The 27,238-nt window shown below is 35.6% G+C and overlaps 3 pseudogenes; 1 reads left to right on the top strand and 2 right to left on the bottom strand.

The window, feature by feature from the left end:
• Nucleotides 1–463: 463 nt before the first annotated feature.
• On the bottom strand, nucleotides 464–6,203 carry LOC150040987 (general transcription factor IIH subunit 1 pseudogene; annotated as a pseudogene).
• Nucleotides 6,204–6,454: 251 nt separating this feature from the next.
• LOC150040988 (BRCA2 and CDKN1A-interacting protein pseudogene) lies at nucleotides 6,455–14,857 on the bottom strand (annotated as a pseudogene).
• Nucleotides 14,858–14,912: 55 nt separating this feature from the next.
• LOC150040989 (ornithine decarboxylase antizyme 1 pseudogene) lies at nucleotides 14,913–25,003 on the top strand (annotated as a pseudogene).
• Nucleotides 25,004–27,238: the final 2,235 nt, after the last annotated feature.

The raw sequence follows: 27,238 nt of genomic DNA on the forward strand, positions 1-27,238 counted from the left end.
GTGACTAACTGGAGATAAGAGTTTCATGGACTTTCTTGTCTGAGCTAGCTTTGAACTGAGATCCTCAGATCTCAGCCTCCTGAGCAGCTAGGATTACAGGCATTAGCCACTAGTGCCTGTCTACTCTCATTTTGAAAAGAAGTAATGATGTTTTGACTTATATATACTCTATGACTATACTGGAGTTGGATTATGATAATACTTCTCTGATGCCTTGAAGTTCAGTGCAATTTTTTTTCATTTTTAAATTTTTATTTCTATTTTTTTAACTGGGGCTTGAACTCAGGGCCTGGGCACTGTTCTTGATTTTTTTTGGCTCAAGGCCAGCGCTCTGCCACCAGAGGCACAGCAAAACTTCTGGCTTTTTGTGTGCACACAGAACCAAGGAATTGAACCTAGGGGTTCACATATGCTAGGCAAGCACTCTATCAGTAGGTCACAATCTTGGTCCTCAGTACAACTCTTAATGAAATTTATTTTTTTCCAACTCCTCACATTCAACATATGTTTGTAACTTTACCTTTTTCATTGTTCTTTGAAAGCAGTCAACATCTAGGAAATTTTTATCCATGTTCCTGGACTCACTATTGTGTCTATTTTGTGTTTATTGTTTCCTGAGACCAACTGCCTAAACCATGACATTGTGGTGATTAAATCACTTGACGAAGGTAGTATTACTATTCTTTATGAATTTAGAATTGGAGGTAGATAGAACAGAGGAAATGTCATAGCACTTCTCTAACAGCTTATCTTCCACATTTGTCAACTCCAGTCATAAATTTTTGGGCTCCTATACTTTAACTCTTCAATTATTTTTCATGTATTTTGGAACATTCTACAAAGAGATCATTTGACCCTATATTCAGCAAATCCCTGTAAAATAATGGAATTAGAAAAAAAATGAGTCCAGAATTCCTTTTTTGTCACATTATGGGTAATATTTCCTGAATATTTCAATTTATGCTAGATACATTCTAAATATGGACATGATGATGTCAGAAGTTAAATTATATTTCAAACCATTATAACCATCTGTATGGGGCCAGATATTAGCCAACATCCTGTTGTGATTGGGTGTGGAAGGACTATCCATTGCATTTACCTTTAACGATTCGCCCAGAATTCCTCAGTGTGTGTTACCTGACTCAATAAGATGTTTTTTTCTTTTTGCCAATCCTGGGCTTGAGCTCTGTCCTTAGGCTTTCTCAAGGCTAGAACTCTACCACTTGAGCCACAGTACCACTTCTAGCTTTTTTTCTGTGTATGTGGTACTGAGGAATCAAACCTGGGTCTTCGTGCATGCTAGGCAAGCACTCTACCACTAGGCCAAACTCCCAGCCCCTCAATAAGATTTTTATAAAGCTGAAACCAACTAAGATCTTCTTGGCATATCCTGTTTTTCCCTTCTAGTAATTTATTTACTTTCATTGATTGATCTATCTCCTGCATGCAGTACCAGCTGAAGTTGAATTTTAGTTTTTTGTTTCTTCTCAATGATTTTCTGGCATTTAATATGGGCTTGCATATACCTGGTTGTATAACTATCTCTGTCTTTAGATGCCAAAATAATTTTTTCTGCCATGAGGTATAGAGCCTCATTCTGCTTCTATTGATGTACCGACATTACAATCAAGAAAAAATCTTTAGGTGAAGTTACCATTATGATGCAGGTTGAAGCTACTACCTTTGGAAGATATAAGTACCCAGGCTGGGCTGGGTAGAGTTCTAATGTGCTTCTTTGTTTCATGGCTAGAAAGAGGCTGAAACCCTATGGCTATAGCTGTTGCCACTGTTTCTACGTGAGTGTTGCCTCTATTGCTGGCTGTGAAGCTCCTAAATGTAAAAAAAATATAACTTACCATTTATCAACTATATGTTCTAAATATTGTTTTCTTTTATACCAGTACTGGAGCTTGAACTTACAGCCACATACCTTTGTTTGGTCTTTTCTGTTTAAGGCTCTACTACTTGATCCCTACCTCAGTACGCCAGTACCTGGTTACTAATTTTAGTGTAATACCTAAGAAATATTTCCGTAATACACAATGAAAAAGACTTTTGTTTACATATATAAACATTACCCTTTAAAGCCGTATATTATCTATGATTCATTATTTAGGTTTTTGTATATTGTGGCAGGTAGGGATGGCCGTTCATATTTTGTATATGTATATATAGCTGTCCTGGAACAATTGTTGAAATTGTCATCTTTTCTACACAGAATTGTTTTCAAATTTTAATTTGATTTCAAGGTTTGGTTTATTATATAAACAATTCAATTTTTGGAGTATCTACTCTGTTGTTGTGATATATACATATATAAATATGTATGTGTGTGTATATATATATATATATATATCTTGATATCAATGCCACATCTTTCTTATAGTATTGTTACCATAGGAATAATAAGGGTGTGTCTTCCAATTTCAGTTAATAGTGCTGGAACCCAATGTCACATGATTAAGATAAGCTGATAGTACAACCAACTTCCAATATTGACAGCTGCCAGGTAGTCCTACTAAGCAGGAGAAATCCAGGGTCCATACAAGCTGTGGATCCAGTTCATAGATTTAGTCTGCTCAGCAAGCTAACTACTATGGGGAAAAGACATCCATTGCATTACTCAGCAAGCTCTCAGGGCTGTAACCAGAAACCATCTTGAGAATGGTCCTATTATTAGGGACTGAATTCCTTTGGAGATCACAAAGCAGTAATCACATCCCTGTGAATGTCATGCTGCATTAACTGGGTGGGAGAGAGCCAGATGAAACACTTTTATCGGCTATGAGTCCAGCCAAGAGGTTCTAGCAGCAGGGAGCATGAGCTATGATGGAGAAAAGAATGTAGAGTGTAGCAGATGGAGGTTCTGCCCTCAGTTAAAAGGTGCTAGAGAGTGTGATTTCAAGAGGGAGCTTCCCCCAGGCTCTCTCCAGTTTTGATCTCAGCAGATTCACAGAAAATTGCTGCAAAGCTTCTGCTTACAGCTTTAACTGGTTTGGCAGCTTGACACAAATTAAGAGTAATCAAATCAGATTACAATAGTGAGTCATTATCCACCTGTGGACTTTAATATTGGAAGAATGAGGGGTGGTCCAGCCACTATGGAAATTAGTATGGAAGCTCTTCAGAGAATAAAAAAATATACCTACCATATGATCTAGCTATAACATTCCTGGGCATAAACCCAAAGAAATCACATCAGTGTAATTTAGAGGTAATTACATATCCATGTTGATTATGACATTATTCATTGTAATCAAGGTATGGAACCAGCCTAGGTACTCATGAATGGATAAATATATAAAGAAAATGCAGAATCTATGCACAGTGTACCCATGCCAGATGTGTTCCCCAAATACCTGTAATCCAAACACTTGGGAGGAAGAAGCAGAAGGATGGTTAGTTCAAGGCCACAATGAAGCCCATTGTTCTGCATTATTAACAGATCCAAATAATAAATAGTTGCAATTATTTAGGCACTTTGAATTTTTATATGGATTTTATAATCAACTTGTTAATTTATAGAAAATAACCTACTGGAGAGAAAGAAGCAGAGCTATCTCTCTTTGTTGATGACATAATCCTGTATTTAAACAACCTGATAGATACCTCATCCAAGCTACGTGGGTTGATTCATAACTTTGCAAATTAGCAGGTTATAAAATCAACCCTCAAAAATCAGTAGCCTTCCTGTATGCCAACAAAGACAAGAGTAATGTTGAAAACGGGAAAGCAACTCCATTTATAATAGCCTCAAAAATACATTGGCATTAACTTAATAAAAGATGTGAAAGACCTCTATTGTAAAAACTTTAAAACTCTGAAAAAAGAAGTTGAAGCAGACCTAAGGAAAAGGAAAAACACTCCTTGAACCTGGTTGGGAAGAATTAACATAGTAAATATGATTATTCTGCCCAGAGCAAAATACAAATTCAATTCACTACCCATCACAATCCTAATGATTTTCTTCAAAGAAATAGAGAAATCAATCCGAAAATTCACATGGAATAATAAAAGGCCAAGAATAGCAAAAACAATCCTTAGCAAAAAGAAGAGCTCTGGAGAAATATCGATACCAAACAAAGCTTTATTACAAAGCTATAGGAATGACAATTAAAAAAAAACAGCTTGGTACTGGCACAAGAATAAGCTAGAGCACCAGAGTAACAGAATAGAACACCAAGAAATAAGCCCACAAACATATAGTCACCTAATATTTGATAAGGGAACCATAAACACAGATTGGAAGAAAGTCAGCCTCTTCAACAAATGGTGCTGGAAAAATCTGTTATCTACATGAAGAAAATCGAAGCTATCACATATCACCTTGCACCAGAACCAACACTAAATGGATCAAAGACTTCAATGTAAGGCCAGATACTGTGAAAATGTTATAGGAAAGGGTAGGGGAAACCTTAAGCCTTCTAGGCATGGGGTGAAACTTCCTAAACAAAGATCCAGAATCACAACAAATCAAAGGAAGGCTGGATAAATGAGATCATATCAAACAGAAGAGCTTCTGCCCAGCAAAGGACATAGCTAGCAAGATAAATAGAAACCCCACAGAATAAGATAAAATATTTACTAGCTATGCATAAGACAAAGGCCTTATATCTAAAATATATATGTTGAACTCAAAAACTATAACCTCAAAAATTCAATAACCTGGCTAATAAATGGGCTAACCACTTAAGACAGACTTCTTAGAGGAAGAAAAAAGAATGGCCAATAGACACATGAAGAAGTGTTCAACATGTCTGGTCATAAAAGAAATGCAAATCAAAACAACATTGACATTTATCTCACTCTAGTTAGAAGGGCCATTATCAAGAAAATTAAAAACAGCAGATACTGGTGGGGATGTGGCCAAAAGGGAAATTAACATATGCTATTGATGGGAATTTGGACTTGTTCAACCACTCTGGAAAGGCTAAACATGGAGCTTCCCTATGACCCAGTAATTCCAAGCCTGGACATTTATCCAATGGAATACAAATCAGGCCAAACTAAAGCCACCCCATCAGGAAAATCATGTTTATTGTAACATTATTTACCATAGCCAAAATATGGAATTAACTTAGATGACCCTCTATGGGATGAAGGGATCGAGAAATTTGTGTACACACACACACACACACACACACACACACACACTGAAATTCTACTCATCAGTCGGAAAGTATGATATTGTACCATTTGTAAAGAAATGGAAAGATTCAGAATTATTGGCTGCATGGTTTCCCTCACTTTTGGTAACTAGAATGTGCCTATAAATCTACAAGTGAAGCTGGGAGTGGTGGCTCACACCTGTAATCCTAGCTACTCAGGAGGCTGAGATCTAAAGATTGAGGTTCAAAACCAGTCATGGCACTAAAGAACCTGAGACTCTTCAGTTAATGACCAGAAAATGTGAAGTGGGGCTGTGGCTCAGGGTTAAGGCAGTAGCCTTGAGCCGAAGAGCTCAGGGACAGTGCCCAGGCGCCAGAGATCAATGCCCATGACTCATAAAAACAATAATAACAAATCTGCAAATGAATATACTGAATGACTAAAACAAATAAAACTGGGACATGCTAAGTTATATAGGACCCTAGTCATTAACATACACAGGCCAAAGGAGGCTAGGCCTAGGAGTAGTAGACAAAGAAAGGCTCAATAGATTTGGACAGATGATCATACAAAATAATATTCTATGAAATGAACTCTAAGAAAAGGAAACAAGAGACATTCTTTTGTCTTGTTAGTTTGTATTTAGGAGGGTAAGGGAAGGCACACAATTGGTAGACCAAGGATGAACAAAAACAACAGGGATACTCACTATATAGTATGTAGAAAATGAACTATATATCTTATGGGTGGGAACAGGAAGGAAACAATGGGAAAGTGATAGAGGGGGAGATATGATTCCAAAAGAATTGTATCTGATTCATGTAACTGTAACCCCTCTGCATATCAACTATACAAATACAATTTTAAATAAGAAATTTAAGAAAAAAATGAAGAGAAAAATATCCTATTGGAATTATTTGAGATTTCACTGAGTCTGTATATCATGTTGAGTAAAAAAAAGGTCTTAATGACACTTCTGATAAGTGAACATGGCTTCTTTCCAGTAACTCAGATTTTTCATTTCTCTCAAGCAATGTTTTATAGTCTTGAATAGTTTCAGAACTTACATGTATTCCATCAACATTTCCCATTTTGGACACAAGTGTAAATACACACACATATATACATATATAGATATATACATATATGTATGTATAGGTTGTGGGGCTTGAACTTTGGGCCTGGGTGTTGTCCCTGAGCTCTTCAGCTCAAGGCTAGCTCTCTATCACTTGAGCCACAATGCTTCCAGTTTTCTGGTGGTTAATTGGAGATAAGAGTCTTTTTGTGCCCGGTCTGGCTTTGAATCATAATCCTCAGATCATAATCTCATGAGTGGCTAGGATTACAAGCACAGGGCTCCATTAAGAACTCTTTCTTTTGACTGCTCTCCTTCTTGGATAATAAATGTCTTAAGGATCAGCAGGTAGAAGTAGCACGTCTCACATGGCTTATTAGTTTCATGTACCTCTGCTAGTTTTTTTTCTGAAGTTGCTGTTGGATGGGCAGAACAATCCACAGAAGGATATTAATGAATCTGTCACTTAGCAGACAGCCCACTGGCTTCAAGGTGTCATTTAAATGCGTATCCAGCTGTTCAGCCATGCTCTTTTCACAGTTCTTCTCATAGAAGCTTAGAACCAATATTTTAATTTGTTCAGTTAAATGTAAAAGGTTCATAAAACAAAAAATCTCATCTTGATCCATATTATCATGGTTATCTTCTAAAATATTCATTTTTTTCTTTATCACACTCCCAGTTGGGTTCTGTTGAATGAAAAGATCTGTTGTTTCAGGGAATGTTCACAGAAGCCTTTAAGAAAAGCTGCTGCAACAATTTTGTAAGTGCCACATGAACATTATCTGAAATGAAATAAACTTCAAAGTCAATATTTACTTCCTCACCAATGATCTAATTGCTATCCTTTTCATTGTCACTGTCTTTATCTTCATCATGTGTATTCTCATCCTTGACTCCATCCTATTCTACATTGTGTTGAGCCTGGCTTTCCCAAAGCCAGGGGACTCTATTCCCCACCTTTCTTTTAACTTTGAAGTATCTCTCTACTTCAGTGTTTAAAAATGTTTTCTGTTACACAGCATGTGATGGGTTTTATTTTTGATTTAGTCTAGGTGGCTTATAATATTCATATTTAAAGTGATCTTGTTTATAGTTTGCTTTTACTATGTTGTTTATTTTCTAGTTGTCCCATCTGTCATCTGTTCCACTTTTTCACATTTTCTATGTTGTTGTGGATTAATACTTTATGATTCAATGTGATCTTTGTTGTGGGCTTATTTATTAGTTAAAATTACTCTCTGTCTGTCTCAGTCTCTGCATATGTCTGTCCATAATGCTTGATTTTGTGTTTATAGAATAGTTTTAATACTTAACATAGTCTACTTTTCAGTAAAATAATATTATATATGCATACACTATACATATATACACACAATTACGTATCTATTTCTCCCATTAGTATCCTATTTCTACTCATGTAATACTGTTAAAAACTACAGAAAATATCGTTAAAATATTTTGCTTTAAATATTTGTTTTTAAAGAGATTGCTATAATGGTAAGACAAACTGGACACTGTAGGCATATATAGACATTATAGACATAATTACCATTTCTGTTGATCTTCATTTCTTTGTATTGATCCACATATTTCTGTACAGTATTACTTACTTACATATTACAGAATTTCTTCAAATTCTTATACTATGGGTATTTATAAATCCATTCGGTTTATGTTCAGATGGAGAAGTATTCACCTTTCTTTCCTTTTTTTTGCCAGTCCTGGGGTTTAAACTCAGAGCCTGGGCACTGTCCTTGAGCTTTCTTAAGGTTTGCACTCTACCACTTGAGCCACAGCATCAATTCTGGCTTTTAATTTGTATGTTGTACTGAGGAGTTGAACCCAGGGGTTTGTGCATGCTAGGAAAGCACTCTACCACTAGGCCACAGTCCTAGCCCCTCACATTTATTTGCAAAATATTTTTGGTAAGTATAAAAGCTTAAATTTATTCTTATGTTCATTTTTTTCTTGCCTAACATTGGTTCTCAAGAGTACTCCATTATCATTACCATACTTATATGTTTATAGTTGGTTATTTATGTTTGCTTGCTGTTAAGAATTTCTAATATTAGCCTTAAAGAAATTTTATTCTGATGATCATTATAATTTTCTTTATGTTCCTTGTAGAACTCTTAGGTTTATGACTAAGGAAATTTGAAAACTTTTGACTTGTTTCTTCAAATAATTTTTGTCCCTTCCATTTCCATTCCTTCTGAGGCTTAGCTTGTACATATATTAGAGTTCGTGAACTTGTCTCATGGCCCACTGATATACCTATCTTCTTTTCAGTCTTTTTTAACTTTTTGTGTGGCATTTTAGACAAATTGTACTGTAGTGTCTTCATGCTTACTAATAATTTGTCCTATAATACCTAATATTATTTTAATTTAATACAGCATATTTTTCAAATCTTGTTCAGTTTTCTACATATTGATTTTAGACATACTACATCTTTAAATACTACTATGATAAACGTTTTTACTACTTTATTTTATTGTCAGGATAATGTATGGAGTGGTTTCAGTTACATTTGTCAGGTGTAGGTGCATTACTTCTCACACCTTGATACCCCTTCTCATGGTTTTGTTCTCCTTCCCTTCTCTCAACTCCTCCCAATCATCTTGTTTTCCCCCCTTAATGTTTCTACTTCTTAAACATATGTAGCATAGTTATTACTGCTATACTTGCTGCAAATATTTATTTTATCAGTTTTTGTTAATTTCTTTCTAAGTGTTAATGAATTTTATCTTAATAATATATTCCAGCTTCTTGGCAAAACATGTAAATTTTTGAGTACCATGTATAGTGAATTTCAATTTGCTGTTACTTAAATATTTGTATTCCTATGAATATTTATTTTGTGTCAGTTCTAGTGATTGAACCCAGTTCCTTGTACTTGTGAGGAAACTGCTCTACCATCTGAGTTGTGACCTGAGTCACGATTTTTATTTTTCCAATAGGGCCTCATAATTTTGTCTGGGCTAGTCTTAAACAGTTATCTTACTGCCTTCACCCTCAGAGTAGCTAGTATTAAAGCTAAGAACCACCATGCTCAAATTGTTTTCGAGGCTGTCTTAAATTTTGCCTAAATTTGCCCCTACCTGTAACCCTCCTATTTCTGTCTCCCAGGTAGTTGGGATTACAAGTTTGTGCCACTATGCCCAGACCATATTCTTATAAATATTCTTGATCTTTATTCAGGATTGATTTTATGTTACTTGGGAACCCATATGGTTTCAGGTCTTAATTTTAGACTTGTTAGGAAGGATCAGAACAGCATTCAATGTATGGTTAATGTTTTTTCCATAATGGAGGCAAAATCTTTTTACCTCTTCTACACGATTCGTTTATGTATTATATAGATTGTCACTTTTGCTGATAGGAAAATGAACACTTTCATGAACAGCATAAATTCTATTGTCTGTTTAATCTTTGAAAGGTGCTCTCCATATTTTTTCAATTTTCTAATATTCTATTGCTGACCAATACGTCGTGAATATTAGAGAACTACTCTATTCAGACCACTTCAGCTCACTACAGATTCAATTTAAGCTAGCCGCCTTTCTATTATCAAGAAGAACTACAGAATCAGTGATGCTAGAATTTCAAGAGCCTTTAAAGGCTATCTAATTCACCATTGTTATTTTGCATAGAGAAAAGCTGAATCATAGGGTGGTCAAATTCTCCAGTCATATATTCACTGGCAGATCAAGATAAAATTATGGCTTTCCTAAACCTTAGTAGTTCTGTGTTAACTATTTTCATCTTTGTCACCTCCAGGTTTAAGCTATTCTTTAAAGGCAGATCTAAGGCATATTTCAAAAGGGATGCTCACAAAAGCATAGAACATTTCACAAAAGAAGATATGTTTGTCAGATCTCAAAGGATGTGTAAAAATTCATATAAGCATACAGGCAGATGGAAGTGGAAAAGGCAGTATTTCAGAAAGCATTGTGGCTTGAAGCTGCATAGTGATTCCTACAAACTATAAGTGTCTTCAGAGGGTTGGAGCCAAGCTATGCTTTATTCTGCAGGAAATAATGACTCACTGAAGCATGAGAATAATTTATTAAGATTTAGACAACAATAAGATGAGAGAACAAGAAATTCTGACTCATCTTCCCATAGAAACATTGACTTTGATGATAATCACCAATAAATGAGAGGGGGGTGGTCTAGATATCCACCAGAAAGATTCTGGTTCCTGGAGCAAAAAAATCAGATAATACATGCATTTCAGAGGATAACATTACCTATTTTACTTTACTCATGCCACCCCTTCCCCCAATCAGCATAGCCCAGTGGAAAGAGAAACTTCTCACCTTGTGAAGTCTTTGCAGAAACTGAGAATGTAGTAACTGTCTAGCTTATGTGGATATCCAAAGTGGCTCATTTGAGTCTTGACCTATGGAGAATATTGAAGGAATCCAAAAAGCAAATTCTCTGAGGGCAGTTTAGCAGCAGGGAAAATGGTCAGGGGGTAAATGAAGACACAAAATTTAACAAAGGGCCATTGTTTCTATAAACCATGTAGCAAGTGCACCAAGGGCTCTACCTGTCAACATCACATAATACAGCATGTATAGATGTTCTCAAGTAGCCCATCCATGCCTACAGTTCTTCATGTCAGCCTTAGTACATGCACATATGTGGGTAGCCAGCTTGAAGCTCCTAGATCAGAAAGAAGCGCTTAACTATCACAGGGCAGTTCCATAAGGAAAATAGACTGTTTCAAGAACAATTGTGACTTTTTGAGTTCAAGTGAAAGCATAAAGTCCTAAAACATTTACTTCCTAAAGACAGAAGAGCATAGAAGTGATTTCATGCCTAGGAAAGTGAGACCCATCAAATCAGAGACCTATGAAATCTCTGGATGGATGGGTATTGAAAAAGTCTCTTTCCAAAAGCTAGTAACTAAGGGTTGGAGGTGACACATTCAAACATGAAAGCAACAACCCAAGACTTCAAGAACATGAAAACCCAGGGAAATATGATGCCATCCAAAGAAACACAATAAAATTCCAGTAAATTACCTCAACAAAATGGAGATCTATGAATTTTCTGACAAACAAGTCAAAGCACTTGTATTACAGAATCTTACTGAGCTGCAATAGCACAAAAAGAGACAAATCCATGAATATATGAAAACAATATATGACTAGAAGTTCTGTAATGAGATGAAAATAATAAAGAGTCAAATTCATATTCTGGAGGTGACAAATACAGTAAATGAAATACAAAGGGTAATAGCTTCAACTGACTCCATGAAGTAGAAGGCAGAATTTATGAATAAGATGTGCCATTTTAAATTTACCAGTCAGAGGAGAGAAACAATAGAAGAGTGAATACATATTATAGGAATTATAATGTGAATAAAATATGCATTATAATAATTTCAAAGGAAAAAATGAGCAAGGAAAAGTTTGAAATAATGATTTGAATACCTCGAATGTAATAAAGAATATGGACATTTAGGTTCATTGAGCTTAAGGTCCCCAAGTGTTACCAACCCAATGAAAATTATATTAAAACACATTATAAAAGAAACCATTAAAAGTAGAGGATAACCAGGCACCAGTGGCTCATGCCTATAATCCTAGCTACTTAGGAGACTGAGATCTGAGGATCCCGATTTGAAGGCAGCCTAAGGCAGGGAAGTCCATGAGACTCTAATCTCCAATTAATTACCAAAATGTTTGAAGTAGAGTTGTGGCTCAAGTGATAAGAGCACTATCTTAGAACAACAAAAAAAAAGAGGAAAAAAAAAAGCTCGGGGGAAATGCCTGAATTACAGCCCTAGGACCAGCACACACAAAAGAGTAGAGAATTACAAGGCTTGATATGCTAGAGAAACTTAGTGTGTTTCTTAATAGACACCTTGCAGGTCAGCAGACAATGGGGCCATACAATGATAGAACTGAGAGAAACAACAACCAAACTTTTCACTAGGAATACTATACCCATCAAAGGTGTCTTTCATAAATGAAGATGAGTTAAAGGCTTTCCCCTAAAAGAAGAGGATTAAGAGATATGTATACACCCCCTCCCCCAAACACAGAGCATAAAAAGGTCAATACAGTTGTCATTGCAGGTAAACTAGGGAGGTGGTAGTTCCCCACTGGCAGACCATTTCAATTTATTTTGTTTTATTATTATTAATTATTTTTTTACCAGTACTGGGGATTGAACTCAGGGCCTGGATAATGTCCTTGAGCTTTCTCAAGGCTAGAGCTCTACCACTTGATCCACAGACCACTTATGGCTTATTCTGTGTATGTGACAGTGAGAAATCCAAGTGTGCATGCTAAGAAAGCACTCTATCACTAGGTGACACTTCTGGCCATCCATTTCAATTCTGGGAGAACATTTTTTCATCTTGAATATATCATTAGAAAAGCTAAAGTTTATCAACAACTTGCCAAAAACAATCCATATAGAGAGCAATCACCACATAGCACAAATGGAGCTTTCTAGGCTGTTCTCTCAACTGTGCCTCTGCCCAAGACTGGTTTATGGCTCAAGACTGTCTCATCAGAAATGACCATGGATGACAAAAGAAAGTTCTGTACCTGATGCTTTTTATTAACAATGTGATAAATTTGCTTGTTTCTATGAATTCTAGTGTTAGGAGTTCCTCCTTTGTTGTCCCCTTCCTCCTCCTCTTCCTCCTTCACTTCCTCTTCCTTTGAAAAGCTGTTTCAAACAGATGGATTTTGATGTAGGAAGTGCACCTATTTACAAGTGTGATGGCCAGCTACCTGAAAATTAAATCTTTGTAACTAATGTCAGGTCACTTGGTATCCAGGAAAAGGCCAAATTAAATGTCAAGAAAACAAATAATGAGATCAAAAGAGATGGTGATGCCCTCCTTCCCAAACCTGCAGAAAGTGACCTTGATTTGAGTTGTAAAGGCCAATTTTATGATTAATTTTAGACTAAGAACAATGTGAATTTTGGAAAGGTCTTCAAAGAAAAAGGAGTCTAGTCCAAGTAAACTGTTACAGCAAGCAGGAAGGATAAATCAGTCATAGGAAGTAAAATATGAGCTCTCTTCTCACCAAAACTTGGAATTATGCACAGTAGGATGAACTGGTTTTTATAAATTTTATTTATTTTAGTGGGAATTTTACAATTCTGTGCAACCGATAAAATTATTCTGTGAATATGCCATGTCATTTTAATGTTTGAACAGATTGCATAAAACATCTGTATAAACAGGTATGGATGAGCTACTTATAAATATGATGATTTTACCAGGAAAATAGTTGACTTAATACATAACAGTATATTTTCGTTTACTTAAAAATATTAATAGACTGGATTGGGGAAAACAATGTGTTCTTGTAATGGTTCCATTACTTCCCAAGGAGACTGTCACTAGATAAGAAAGCTCAATGTGTTTTTCCAATTAATGAGGTAGTTATTCAGAAAGCAATCAATATATCTACCAAAGGATGTCTGTTTCTTCAACACAGTAATATATGCTTTCTGTATAAAACACTGAAGACAAGGAGCTAGATGAAATGGTTTCATGGTACTGTTAAATGTGTTTCACAGTCTCTGTGACAGATGATGGTAGGATATAATGTAATGAAACATTTTTCTAGGACCTTTGGAAGGGATAGTGTCTGTAATATTTTGTCTTGCCCGTGATGAGTGACAAGGTTTTAAGGAAGGTAATATGCAGGGTGATTTTTGATGCCCTATTTTATCTTACTATTTGCCACTGTGATGTTTACAGCTAAATCAGAATGTTACCAAGGATTTAACAAGCAGCAAAAATCCCCAAAACACAGGGTGGATTTATAGGGTTTGGAAACTAAACTTCTATGTTCAACTTCTGTTTCAACATCTGATTTCACCTTACATTTTAATGCCTAGTTGTTTCGGGTTTGGCACTTTCAGACAGGGATGGAGGAGACAATAAAGTGATGTTAGGAACCAATAGTAGATGCTTAATTTTTTCTGTGGAAATGGTCTGGTTGCTGGGGTTTGAGTTTTCTGTGTTTGGGTTTTTTTTTTTTTTGGTATCTGTCCTGTGGTTTTAACTCAGGGCCTGGGCATTGGTGCTGAGCATTTTTGCTCAAGGCTGGTGCCCTACCACTTGAGCCAAAGCTCAAGTGGGACGGTTAATTAGAGATAAGACTCTCACAGACTATCCTGCCTAGACTAGTTTTGAGCTGTTATCCCTCAGATCTAAGCCTCATGAGTAACCAGGATTATAGACAGACATGAACCACTGGCTCCTGGCTTATTCTGTTTTCTTCTTCACTGAAGTTTAGAAGACTGTGGCAAACCATTATCTTTTAGTGTGTCTTGTATCACTTCACTTGTTTGAATATAAAAGCTTGAGTTTAAAATTTGTGCTGCTGATTAAGCATCACAATGTTAACAATTGGTGTAGTGCTCAGTAAGTTTCATCTTAAAGAATGCAAGGATTTTACTTTTGGAGAAGCTATTTTAGAGAAATGAGATTTGGTGTGTAGTCATTACTATGCACTTACTTAGCCAAATCCTTCTGTAGTCATTACTATGCACTGACTTGGCCAAAATTATTTTCAATAAGATCTTGAATTTGTACATTTGCAAGTGTTCAGATTCATCCTCTGACTTCCGTTCCTTCCAATCCAGCCAACTCTTCCGGCAAAAATACATTCCCATTGCCATGGTCACTAATGAACTTGGGCCTTTCTAACAATACTTCATAATAACCAAGTACTAAATGGAGGAAATAGGTAAGTTCGTCTATTCATATTAAATATAGGTCTCATTCATAAAGTCTATGTATAGGATCATTTGTAAAATTGTCCACAAGGAATAATTTCTAAAATATGTTCTCGTGTTTTGTACTGTATTTTCAATATTGGACAAATATTTGATGTTAAAGTTAGACAATGCATGCATATGAATGTATTATAATAAAGTGAGGTGTCTTGCTATACATATTCATTAAAATGATCAAAATTTTAAAATAAAATAAAAAGAATCTCTTTACTATTATATCTCCAATTTCTCCTTACTTTTTCCTATTATAATAAAGCCCTTGCTAGAGCTTAAAAAAAATCTCAACATAGTGTATATCCAAAGAAATTAGAAAATAAATTAAGAGCTAAGTTTGCCAAAGGGAAGGGAATGTTTTAAAACAAGAAAACTGGAAAGCTTTGATAGACTATCCCAGAGCAAAGAAAAAAATTAAATATAACTATATTTCAGTTGCAACTATGGATTCAAAAGAATCATAGGAGAAAATGAATCAAACAACTGGAAAATATACAAGAAATGTATAATTCATATAAACATAAAACTACCAAGACTATATCATGAAGAAATAGATAATCTGAACAGATATATCATGAATAAGGATATGGGATCAGTATAAAAAGTTCTTTAAAAAGAAAATGTCTTGGGCCGGGAGTTTGGCCTAGTGGTTAAAGTGCTTGCCTAGCATGCACGAAGACCCGGGTTCAATTCCTTGGTACCACATACATAGAAAAAAGCCGGAAATGGTGCTGAGGCTCAAGTGGTAGAGAACCTTGAGAAAGTCCAAGGACAGTGCTCAGGCCCTGAGCTCAAGCCCAGGACTGGCAAAAAAAAATAGAAAATGTCTTATGTGTAAAAATAAAGTTTAGATCTGTGGATCAGAGCTTCTTTGAAAATTAGATATCAACTTGATATCAGAAAATGGTGGCTTTTTCTGAGTCTACAAATGAGTAAAATGCAAATTAAGACTAAAAATATTACAAGAAGTCAAGGTTAAGTGGCTCCAGGCTGGATCAGAGTGAGTTCTGAAGCTCACCTCCGACTCCAGATAGAATACAACTCCATTCACACTCAAGCTACCAAAAAGAGCCAACTTTCTCCTGCAGGACACATAAAGCTCATCACCCTGCCAGTAAATTAACCTGGGTGAGCATTCACAAAGACCCCAACTCTGTAAGGCTTTTTCTGCTCAATCAAGCAAACTGATTGGAAAATCCAGCTAAGCCAAAATACAGGAGATAGACTTCTTAAAGCATCTGGATCCCGAATTCAAAGGAGACCCAAGTTTTTCCCCTCCAAAAAACTGAAGAATATTTTTTCTAATCATAATTTTTTAAAAATTTTACTACTTTTTTCATGTTCATTTTTACTTGTTCCTTTTTTGTGCCATTTTTCTGCATCCTATTTTCCTTTTTTTTCTGTCATTGTGGTTATTCCTAGAAACATAGTAGTAGTAGTAGTAGTCCTCCTTCACTGTGTACAGACTTGTTTCAAATTATATTTTTATTGACTCAGTCCCCTGCTTTTTAATCTTTTGCTTTTAAATCTTAGTATTTCTTGTTTAGAAACTTAATTGTGGTGTCTTATTTTAATCATTGATCTCATATATATATATTTTTTCTTTTCCTTTTACATATTCTTTTTATTATTCATTTGATTTTTATAAGTTTAATTTTTTTATTCATTTATTTCCCTTTCTATCACTTTAGGTCACACTCCTACATTACTCTTCCCTTATTTCCCCGTCTTGTCTTTCATAATATCTTTCTATGTCTGCGCCAATACCTTTCTATGTCTGCTCCTTTGTTCCTTCTTCAATTTTCATAATGCATGGATCTACAGTTGATTATTATTGACCAAGACTGTATATGTATTTGTTCAATTATGCTGTAGGTCCAGAGTGATTTAAATATCATAGAGATTGGATTGTGGGTTTTTTAGTCATAAAACTGTGTTCAGTGGTGGTGTTGGATTTGTTTATAAGTTCACAAAAGGAGAGAGAGAGTGAAAATATGAGTCTAAAATTGTGAACTTCTATAGTCTGGGAAGCTATAGAGAACTAGTTTAGTTATATTTTAAAACTGCAGTCTTGTGTGGTATTAGTTGCTCTCACTTTCAAATGGGCAGAACAAGGAACTCAAGAAAAATAGCAAATCAAAGAATTGCACCTTCCATTCAAACTAAACAGGCAACGGAGCAGTCAATGGGAAACATAGAAGAGAGTCCTCTAAATGCTTTACAAATGCAATTGGTAAACAAGATCAATTAAAGTTTGAAAACATAAAGGGTATACATAAATGTGAGGAAGCCAATCAAATAATAATGGAGGAATTCATTGAATCCACAAACAAAAAGCTGAATGAATTTCAAACAAAAATCCAATGAGAGTAAAGCTTCTGAGCTAAAGGACGTCAAAGAGAGCACTCAAATTGAAATCAGGGAGGTAAAGAAGTCCATACATGATCTAAAACAAGAAATGCAAGGCAACAAAAATGACCAACTAGAAGGAAGGGATGAACAAAGTCAAAAGTATTGATAGCAGGTTAGACAATGCAGAAGAGAGAATTTCTGGAGTTGAAGACAACCTAGAATTTATAGAGAAAGACCAGAAAATGATTCAGACCAAGTCTAAGAAATATGACAGATCTCATCTGGAGCTCTGAGATGCAATTAGGAAGCCTAATTTAAAGCTAATCAGTATTGAGGAGGGCCTGGAGAAGGAGTTCAATGGAATTGGAAATATACTTCCGGAATCTTCTCAGAGAACTTGCCAAATATCCAGAAGGACAGGCCCATACAGATACGAGAAGCTTTTAAAACACCAAATAGAACCAACCCGAAAAGGACATCCCACCCCCATATTATCATCCATACAGGATCAAGAGAGGCGAAGGAAAGGATGCTTAAAGCAGCCAGGGAGAAGAAAACAATCACCTACAAAGGAAAACCAATCAGAATAACTACAGATTTCTCAGCAGAGACCATGCAAGCAAGAAGAGCTTGGAATGATGTATGTCATGCCCTAAACACAAATAACTACCAACCAAGAATATTGTACCCAGCTAAGCTCTCATTCATAGTTGAGGGAACAATAAAAACCTTCCATACCAAGGAAAAGTTGAAACATTATGTAGCGACCAAACCAGCATTACAAAAAATTCTACACATGGCAAATCAACACAAACATGTTACTGACAGAGAACTGGTGCCTAAAAAGAATACCAGCTAATTACAGCAAGAATTGACAAGTCACAGGCCCTAACAAAATTTAAAAAATGGCAGAACTAGTAAATATTTTTCAATCCTAACCCTCAATATCAATGGACTTAACTCTCCAATTAAACAGCATAGACTCTCTAGTTGGATCAAAAAGCAACATCCATCCCACTCCTTGGCATTTACCTAAAAAGTCCAGAAATAAGGACATACTAAAGCCACTAGCACACCGATGTTCATTGTAGCACTATTTACCATAGCAGAGATATGCAACCAACCCAGATGCCCTTCAGTAGATGATTGGACCAAGAAGATGTGGTATTTATACACAATGGAATTCTATGCTGCCATCAAAAAGAATACCATTGTCCTATTTGGAAGGAAATGGAAAGACTCAGAAAAAAATCACATTAAGTGAAGTAAGCCAGACTCAAAAGAACATACGCTCAATGGTTTCCCTCATTTGTAATAATTAGTACATATCTAGGACACTTCTAGCAGTAATTACAATCACACAAAACCTAGATACATTAAATCATATAGAATGAGAGTAAATGAAAGGACCTCCAGGATATGAAAACAAGAGCTTTATAATGTGTAATTGTTGTTCTTAATGTACTACGTTATTTCTCATCTCTTTTGTTGCCCCTTGGTTATTCTCATATTGTTACAGTATCTGACCTTGTTATCTGCTATATTGTATATACGTTTATTTGTTTATTTGAAATAGGAAAGGGAAGCGGGGAAAGGAAAGAAGATGATTGGGAGGTGAGGGAAGAGGAATGAGGACAAATGAAGGGGTAATGTGCCTACTATCTGGCAAATGTAACTGTAACCCCTCTATATATTACAACCACAATAAAAAGATAAATAAATAATTTAAAAAACAGTTAGGTATATTAGAAATTGCTTCAACATAATGAAGGCCATGCTCCATAGACAGCAGCTAACATGTTAAATGGTGAAAAATTGAAAGCTTTTCTGCTCAGATCAAGAACAAAGGATAATCAAGTCTCATTACTTCTATTCAAAATAGTACTGGAAGTCCTAGTAAGAGCAATTAGGTAGTAAAAAGAAGCAAAAAGCATCTAAATTGGAAGTAAAGAAGTAAATTGTTTCTATTTGCAGATAACTTGATTTTACATATAGAATAACCTAAGGACTCCACTAAAACCGATCATAACCAAGAAAAAAATTAAGGAACTATCATGGGAGACAGTGTAAAAAATAGCATTTCTGAATATTAACAAAAATTATTTAAAAAATTAGGAAAATAGTCTCAAAAATGTGAACTGCTTAGGACCAAATTTAACCAAGGAGGTGAACAGTTTCTATATTGAGAACAAAAACATCAATGAAACAAGTTCAGGAAGAGAGAGCTAAAAAGAAATATATTCCATGCTCATTGATTAGAAACATCAATATTGTTAAAAAATAACTTTTGCTCAAAATAACCTACAGAATTGATGTAACTCCTATTAAAATTCCAAAGAAAATGTTTATCAAATGGAAAAACCTAATTTAATTTTTTGACAGCTATGATGTGTAAACCCAGAGCTTTACTTACTAGATTGATACTCTATGCCTGAGCCTTATCTCCACTTCTTTTTTTTCAGTGATTATTTTCAGATAATTCTATTTTTTTGCCCAAGTTTGTGCCTGGATCATGATCTTCCTATTTGAGCTTCCTACCATAGCTGAAATAGCAAGTATGCCCTCATGTCCAGCTTCTTCTGTTGAGAATTAGTCCAGGGAACAATTTGTCTAGGATAGTCTTGAAACACAATCTTCCTGTCCCGAGCCTCTGGAGTAGCTGGAATGACAGCTACATGCCACTGTTACCAGTTTTTGTTGAAAATGAGTCTCATGAGCTTTTTGACTAGGTGAGCATAAAAATAGAATTCTTCCAACCTTAGCCTCCTGAGTAGCTAGGGTCATGAGTATAAGTCACCATATCTGGCTCTTAAAATTCTTGGAGAACCAGAAAAGGCTCCAAAACCTAGGTGCATAAAGTCATATATGATGAGACTAAATTAAAGGATCTCTAGGAAACAAGAGCTTTTTCTTGTGTGATTGTTGTTCTTTTTTTTTGCCAGTCCTGGGTTGAGCTCAGGGCCTAAGCACTGTCCTTGGACTTTCTCAAGGCTAGAGCTCTACCACTTGAACCTCAGCACCACTTCTGGCTTTTTTCTATGTATGTGGTACCAAGGAATCAAACTGGGTCTTCCTGCATGCTAGGCAAGCACTCTACCACTAGGCTCATGTGATTGTTGTTCTTAATGTACTATGTTATTCCTCTTCTCTTTTTATTGCCCTTATGGTTAATCTCATATTATTATGCATCTGACTTTGTTACCTGATATATTGTGTATACATTTATTTGTTTATTTAAAATAGGAAATGGAATGGGAGAAAAGATGATAAGGAGGGGTCAGAGGAGGGAAATGGGCACAAAACATGAGAAGGGATATCAATGAGTGAGAAGTAATCTACCTACCAGCTGATGAATGTGACTGTAACCTCTCTATACATTATCCTGACAATAAAAAAAAGAAAATCTAAAAATAAAAAGAGCCAGAAAAGCCTCTAAATAGTCAAAGCAATCTTTGGGCAAAAAATAAGTTTGGGGACATCGTATTGATAATTAAAACTACTACAAATCTATGCTAATTAAAAGAGCTTCCTATGGGGTTAAAGAGGCATGTAGACCTAGACCAATAGATAGGAACAAATTGCCCCAAAATAAATCCACACATTTGGTTAACTAGATTATTCACAAAGGTGCCAAGAACACACAATATTGGGGAGAAAACTGAATGCTGACATGCAAAAAATTTTAATACTATGTACAAAACTCAACTCAATGATGGTATGGTGGTGCATACCTTTAATCTCACACTCCAGAAACTGAGGCAGGAGTATCACAAGTTCAAGGCCAACCTGGGCTTCTTAGTGAATTTAAGACTAACCTGTGCTATATAACAAAAACCTGTATCAAAAATGAATCAACTCAAAATGAATTAAAGATTTCCATATGATATCTAAAATTCTAAAAGGAATAAAATGAGAGAAGAAAGCATCTGATAATCATGGCACTAACTTTTTTTGGAAGGAAGATGAATCTGAAAGCACATGTCACAAAGTAAAAAATAGAGAAATGACTATTTCAAATTGTAAATCTTCTGTACAGCCAAAGCAAAAATAAACAGATACAATGGCAAAAACAATTGAAAAAAATCATAATTTTGTAAGAGGTTAATATCCAAAACATATGCGGAAGAATATCTGTAGCTCAATAGCAGTAAAGCAAATAACTGGACTATAAAATGGCAAAATATCTAAAAATGTAATTTCCCCCCAAAAGGACAAAATTTAAAAACAAGGTATCATTTTATAACTGTTGGAATGATTATTACAATCAAACAAAAGATGACAAGTATTGAGAAGAATCTGATGTAAATGCTACTCTTGTACATTGTTGGTATGAATTTTAATTTTACAACCATGTAGAAAATAGCATGGATGTTCCTCACAATTGAAAAGGAACAACAAAAGTACTATATAATAAAACAAATACAATCAGAAAGGGTATCTGTACTCCTATCCATTGTGGTACTTTTCACAATAGGCAAAATATAAAATTTATCTAAACATCCATCAAAAAATGATTGCCTGTGGGAGACAGTAGAGAAGGGATTGATATTGTCCAAAAAATCTACTCAATACATTTGTACATCATGTTTATAATAATAAAAAATAAAAACTTCAAAAGAATGAATACCTTCACAATGGGAGAATATATTTCAAAACTCCCATCTTTGATAGGGTTAATATCCTAAACATACAGGTAACTAAAACACTGTAAGAACAGAAACCCAATCCAATTAAAAATTGGTAAATTATTAGGCCCTTCTGAAAAGAAGAAAGTCAAATGACCCAAAAAAACATGGTAAACAATCATATAATTAAAAATATAAATCACAAACAAGAAATAACACAAATCAGAAACTAAATATAAATCTACCCCATAATTCAGCTATTACATTTTGGAGTATATATTCAAAGGAAATGAAGTTAGTATATCAAAACAATACCTGCACACCATATTTACTATAGGTTTTATTCTTGTATCTGTCCTGGGCTTAAACTCAGGTTCTGGGCAATGTTCTTTGAGCTTTAATCTCCAATTAACCTCTAGAAAATGGGAAGTGGGGCTTGGCTTAGGGACAGTACCCAGGCCAAATTCAAGCCCCATGACCCACAAAAAAACCCCCCCAAAACCCAAAACTTACAGAGGGATAGAAGTTTAGCCTGGTGGTAGAGTGCTTGTCTAGCATGCACGAAGACCTGGGTTTGATTCCTCAGGACCAAGTACATAGGAAAAAAACAAGAAATGGTGCTGTGGCTCAAGTGGTAGAGCTGTAGCGTTGAGAAAGTCCAAGGATGGTACCCAGGCCCCACGCTCAAGTGGTAGAGCTCTAGCCTTGAGAAGGTTCAAGGATGGTACCCAGGCCCCGAGTTCAAGGCCAAAAACAAATTACAGAATGTACCATTCAAAGAGAAAAACTTACTTGACAATGATCAAGATGGCTTGCACTCATAAACTGAATATGTTGAATTGAAACCCCTTTGTACAGCAAAGATTATGTGTGTATATCTACATCTATATATCTATATATATATGAAATGAATAAATAAGAGGAGAGCCTAGTATAACCTATAGACTTTTGGTGATAGCATATATTGGTCATCAATTGTAATAATTACACCAAACTGCTGAAAGATGTTAGTAATAGAGAAGTGTGGCAGGGAGAAGTGTGGACATGGACACTTACTACACTGAAAAGCCAAAAAAAAGTGACTAAAATAGGATCAGGCATTCTAGACAAGAAGAATGGCATGAGCAAGAGCACAATGAGTGTTCTCAGTAGAGAGGATTTCATGTAGACTAAGAAGCAATCTATTTAAAAGGCAGTTTGAGACTGTATTATAGAGGATTTTTCCTGCTGAGAAAAGAGAATGTAAGTTTCATTCAGTAATTGTTACAAGCATACAAAAATTATTTGTTAGTGTAACTTTCTTCTCTGAGGATCTTTTCCCTTTAAAATCCCATACTCTAACAATTTACACTATTTTCTCTCAACAGCATCAAATAGATTGATAACAGATATAAATAAAACTTCAGCATTGTTCAACATGTAAAGTAAGGTTACTAGGAAACTATCTAATGTTTTCCCCAAGCCTAAAAATAAAGCATCACTTGGCTCATCTGTGTGCTCAAAATTTCCCCATGAAATGGCTGTGAGCAATTTCTATTTATAAAAATAACAAATATCATCATGCATTTTTTGCTGCTGTTTGTAATGATCTATTTTTAACTCTTCCACAGGCTGTGGAATGGTAAAAGTTAATCTAATGCAGATCCTTATTTTACAACGCAATCTTAGTTGGGGACTCTTACTTGAAGGCCTTCTACTGTTGCCTGAATATACTGCAAGAAATTCCTCAAACAGTTGATGGCATTTTAGATACAGCACCATTTTTAAAGTGTGCTTACTTGGATAAAAATAAGCATAACTTGATTTGCTCATTTATATTGTCTTCTGATTCAAGCTCTAATCGGCTCAGCCTGGATCATAAGACCACTACTGCACCAGCTCCTGTGCCGGAAAGTATGGAGCATTTGAAAAAATACATTTGGCTCCTATATCAACTCTGTGTTAAGAGTAAAGTAAGATGATTACTAACAAAGCCACATAAAAACCTTGTTCTGTATAGGAGATAATGTTGCTCAAGCAATCAGAAACTTCCAGCTTCTATGGGAAATAGAGTTAACATGTGATAATAAATAAAGGGAACTCTGTTTAGCTATTTAGAGCAGAATGCTCACTGAGTAGATCAAGACCAATGGGTCAATCATAAATACAGGGCAATTGATTGACTTAAAATATTGTTCCATTTATTGCATCCATTGAACAAATAGGCATGTAGCATTTATTACATACAGGCAAGCAGCAAGCAGTGACAGCAGTGTGGAAAGGCACAGAGGATGGATGATGAAATACTCACTGCACCAGATCCTCAACAGAAGGAAGGGCCCCAGGCCTCAGTGGTACTCCTCATTTCCCTCACCCACTCCTGAAGATCCCCGGTGGACAAGGGAAAATATTCAGAGGGATCACAATCTTTCGGCTAACTTATTTTCCTATGACAATCAGCTGAATGTAACAGAGGAACTAATGTCTAATGACAAGAGAAGCATTCAGAGCATCCAGTCCAGGATCATGAAGGCCAAACACATCACCTGGAGACCAGTATGGAGTCACAGCAGTCTCTACATTGAGCTTCCAGGAGGCGCACTGCCTAAAGGGAGCCAGGAGGATTTTACAGTTCTGCTGGAGTTTGCTGAAGGAGAAGCTCCAAGATGTCTATATCTTCATTTGCTCCTATAAGAACTGTGAAGGCAGAGATGCCTTGCTTCCATCTTTTAGCATTTTTTTTGCCAGTCCTAGGGTTCAAACACAGGGCCAAGATGATGTCCCTGAGGCTTGTGCTCTATCACTTGACCTGCAGTGCCACTTCTGGCTCTTTTGAGTCGTTTATTGGAGAAAAGAGTCTCACAGATTTTCTTGCCCAGTCTAGCTCCTGAAACTTGTTTCTCAGGTCTCAGCCTCCTTAGTAGCTAGAATTATAGGCATGAACCACCAGTATCTGATATCCTTCAGCTTTTTAAGCTTTGAGATTATGAGATCAGGGCATTCCCTTTTCCCCAAGAGACTTGATGTTTGTTTCATGGCCTGCACATTGGAAAGAGAGTCTTTGGGTAAGGAGAAGTAGTAGGTCCAGTATGCATTCTTGTGGCTGTGTCTTGTCTTGAGTGAAATGGGAATTCAGACTCCTTTTTCCTCCTTTGTTCCTAAGTCATAATTCTGCAAACAGATACTCATTCCAAATTAGCAGTATATTTCTTGAAGTTTAGTATTGTGTTAATATTGACATGGATTTAATTCTAAAGTTTATATTTTACTTTTTATGGCTACTATAGGATGATTCAGATTCTCCTTGTAATTTGAGGAAGCATTTCTTATTTGAAGTCTTTGAAAGTTGTACGTTTCTTGACTTGGCAAGATAGGCAATAATTTGCCCTTCTATTGTGCTCAAAAATCTAAATAAAAGTGATTGCTTCTATCACAAAAAAAATCCCACAACTGCCACAATTGCTATAGAGGATTCCAAAAATAAATGAGCCTTATTTTCACACTGGCTGATGAAAAAAATACATATTTGCTGTGCCAAAAGATATGTGAAATCAAGTATATAATCAACATAAACAGAAGTGCTCTCTATATAATTATACTCACATATATATATATATATATATACGCATACACACACACCATACTTGGATCATTTGTTATATTCATGGAAAACTGCATTAAAATATCACCACGTTGAGTAATATTATAAAGTACCTTCTATTATTACCAGAGAGATGTATGTTCTCACAAAAGAGATTGGCTTATACAAGCAGTCACATACACATGGGAATCAGGAATTTAGAGTTCATAAAATAAAAGGTTTAGCCAGGTGCTGGTGGCTCATGCCTCTAAACCTTAGTCACTGAGGGGACTTAGATCAAAGCTGGCCCATTGTTACATTGGTTTACCCTCTGTCCTATGTTTCATGATCTTTTTCCCTTCCCTTCCCTAATTCAAATAAACAAATAAATGTATATATAATACACCAGGTACCAAAGTCAGATATAGCAAGTTTTGTGTTGATTTAAAGAATTCAATCTTGTTTTCCACAACTGACTTAGTATACCTGGGGTCTTGATAATCCTCAGATGGCGATTAGGATTACAGCACCTCTCTGGGGCACTGTATCACATATATGGAGCTCTTAGATTCATCTGTATTGGAAATTTTTCTGTCTCTATAACAAAATACCTAAGGCTAGGTACTTTGCAAAGAAGAGATCTATTTAACTTACACTTTTGAAGAATACAAATGACATAATTGACCTTTGGTAATTGTCTCTCTGGCACAATATGGCAGAGAAGTCAAAAATCAAATGGCCATATGTAGAAGGAGATATATAAACTAACCTTAATATCACATGCTTTTCCAACAGCTAACTCAGTCTGTGAAAACAAGATTTGATTTCTTCTTAGAGTAGTTTCCTAAGTAATAATCAGCATTTAGTAGATCCCTTTTGCTAATTCTTTACCATGTGTCAACATCACTACATTAGGACTAAGCTTCTGGCACATGAACCTTTGGGAGACATACTTACAGCATTTTACCTCTTTAAATAGTCCTGCTCACTTAGCTAAAACTATAAATTCCCTAGAATTTACTTAGTATAATTTTAGAAATAATTTTCTAGAAATGGTACTATTGAGCTGTTTGAATCCATAAGTTATCAAATTACTTCCAATAAAATAAGAATTGTATAGTTTATTTTATTGTATGTGCAAGACCTTATGCACTGCCTGTCTACCTGAATTTCATTCTATTCTAATAGGTACTACCAGAGATGGATTCAAAGATAACTTTTATGTGCGGGTGGGTGTGCCAGTACTAGAGCTTAAACTAATGGTCTGGATGCTGGCCCTTAGCTTTTTGCTCAAGGCTTATGCTCTTCTACTGGGATCACATCTCCAGTTCCAAAATTTTGTTGGTTAATTGGACATGGAGTCTTATGGATTTTTTTCTCTCCACCTGGCTTCAAATCACCACCCTCAAATCTCAGCCTTCTGAATATCTAGGATTACATGAATGAGCTACCAGGACCCAGCTAAAAACACCTTTTAAAATTCTGGCCTAGAAACAAAAGGTTTATCTTTGTGATTGTTGTTCTTAATGTACTATATGAACTTGTTTCTTTTTTCTTTTTTTCCCCTTATGGTTAATCTCATGTAGTTTCTGTATCTGACATTGTTACACAGTATATTGCATATATGTATATTTATTTGAAGTAGGGAAGAGAATGGGGAAAACACGATTATTGGGAGGGACTGGGGGGAGGGAAAGGGGTCAAAAACATGAGAAGTGGTATCGATGTACAAGA

Source organism: Megascapheus bottae, chromosome X (assembly GCF_031878675.1).
Source record: "Megascapheus bottae isolate mThoBot1 chromosome X, mThoBot2.hap1, whole genome shotgun sequence".
In the NCBI taxonomy this organism is placed as follows: Eukaryota; Metazoa; Chordata; class Mammalia; order Rodentia; family Geomyidae; genus Megascapheus; species Megascapheus bottae.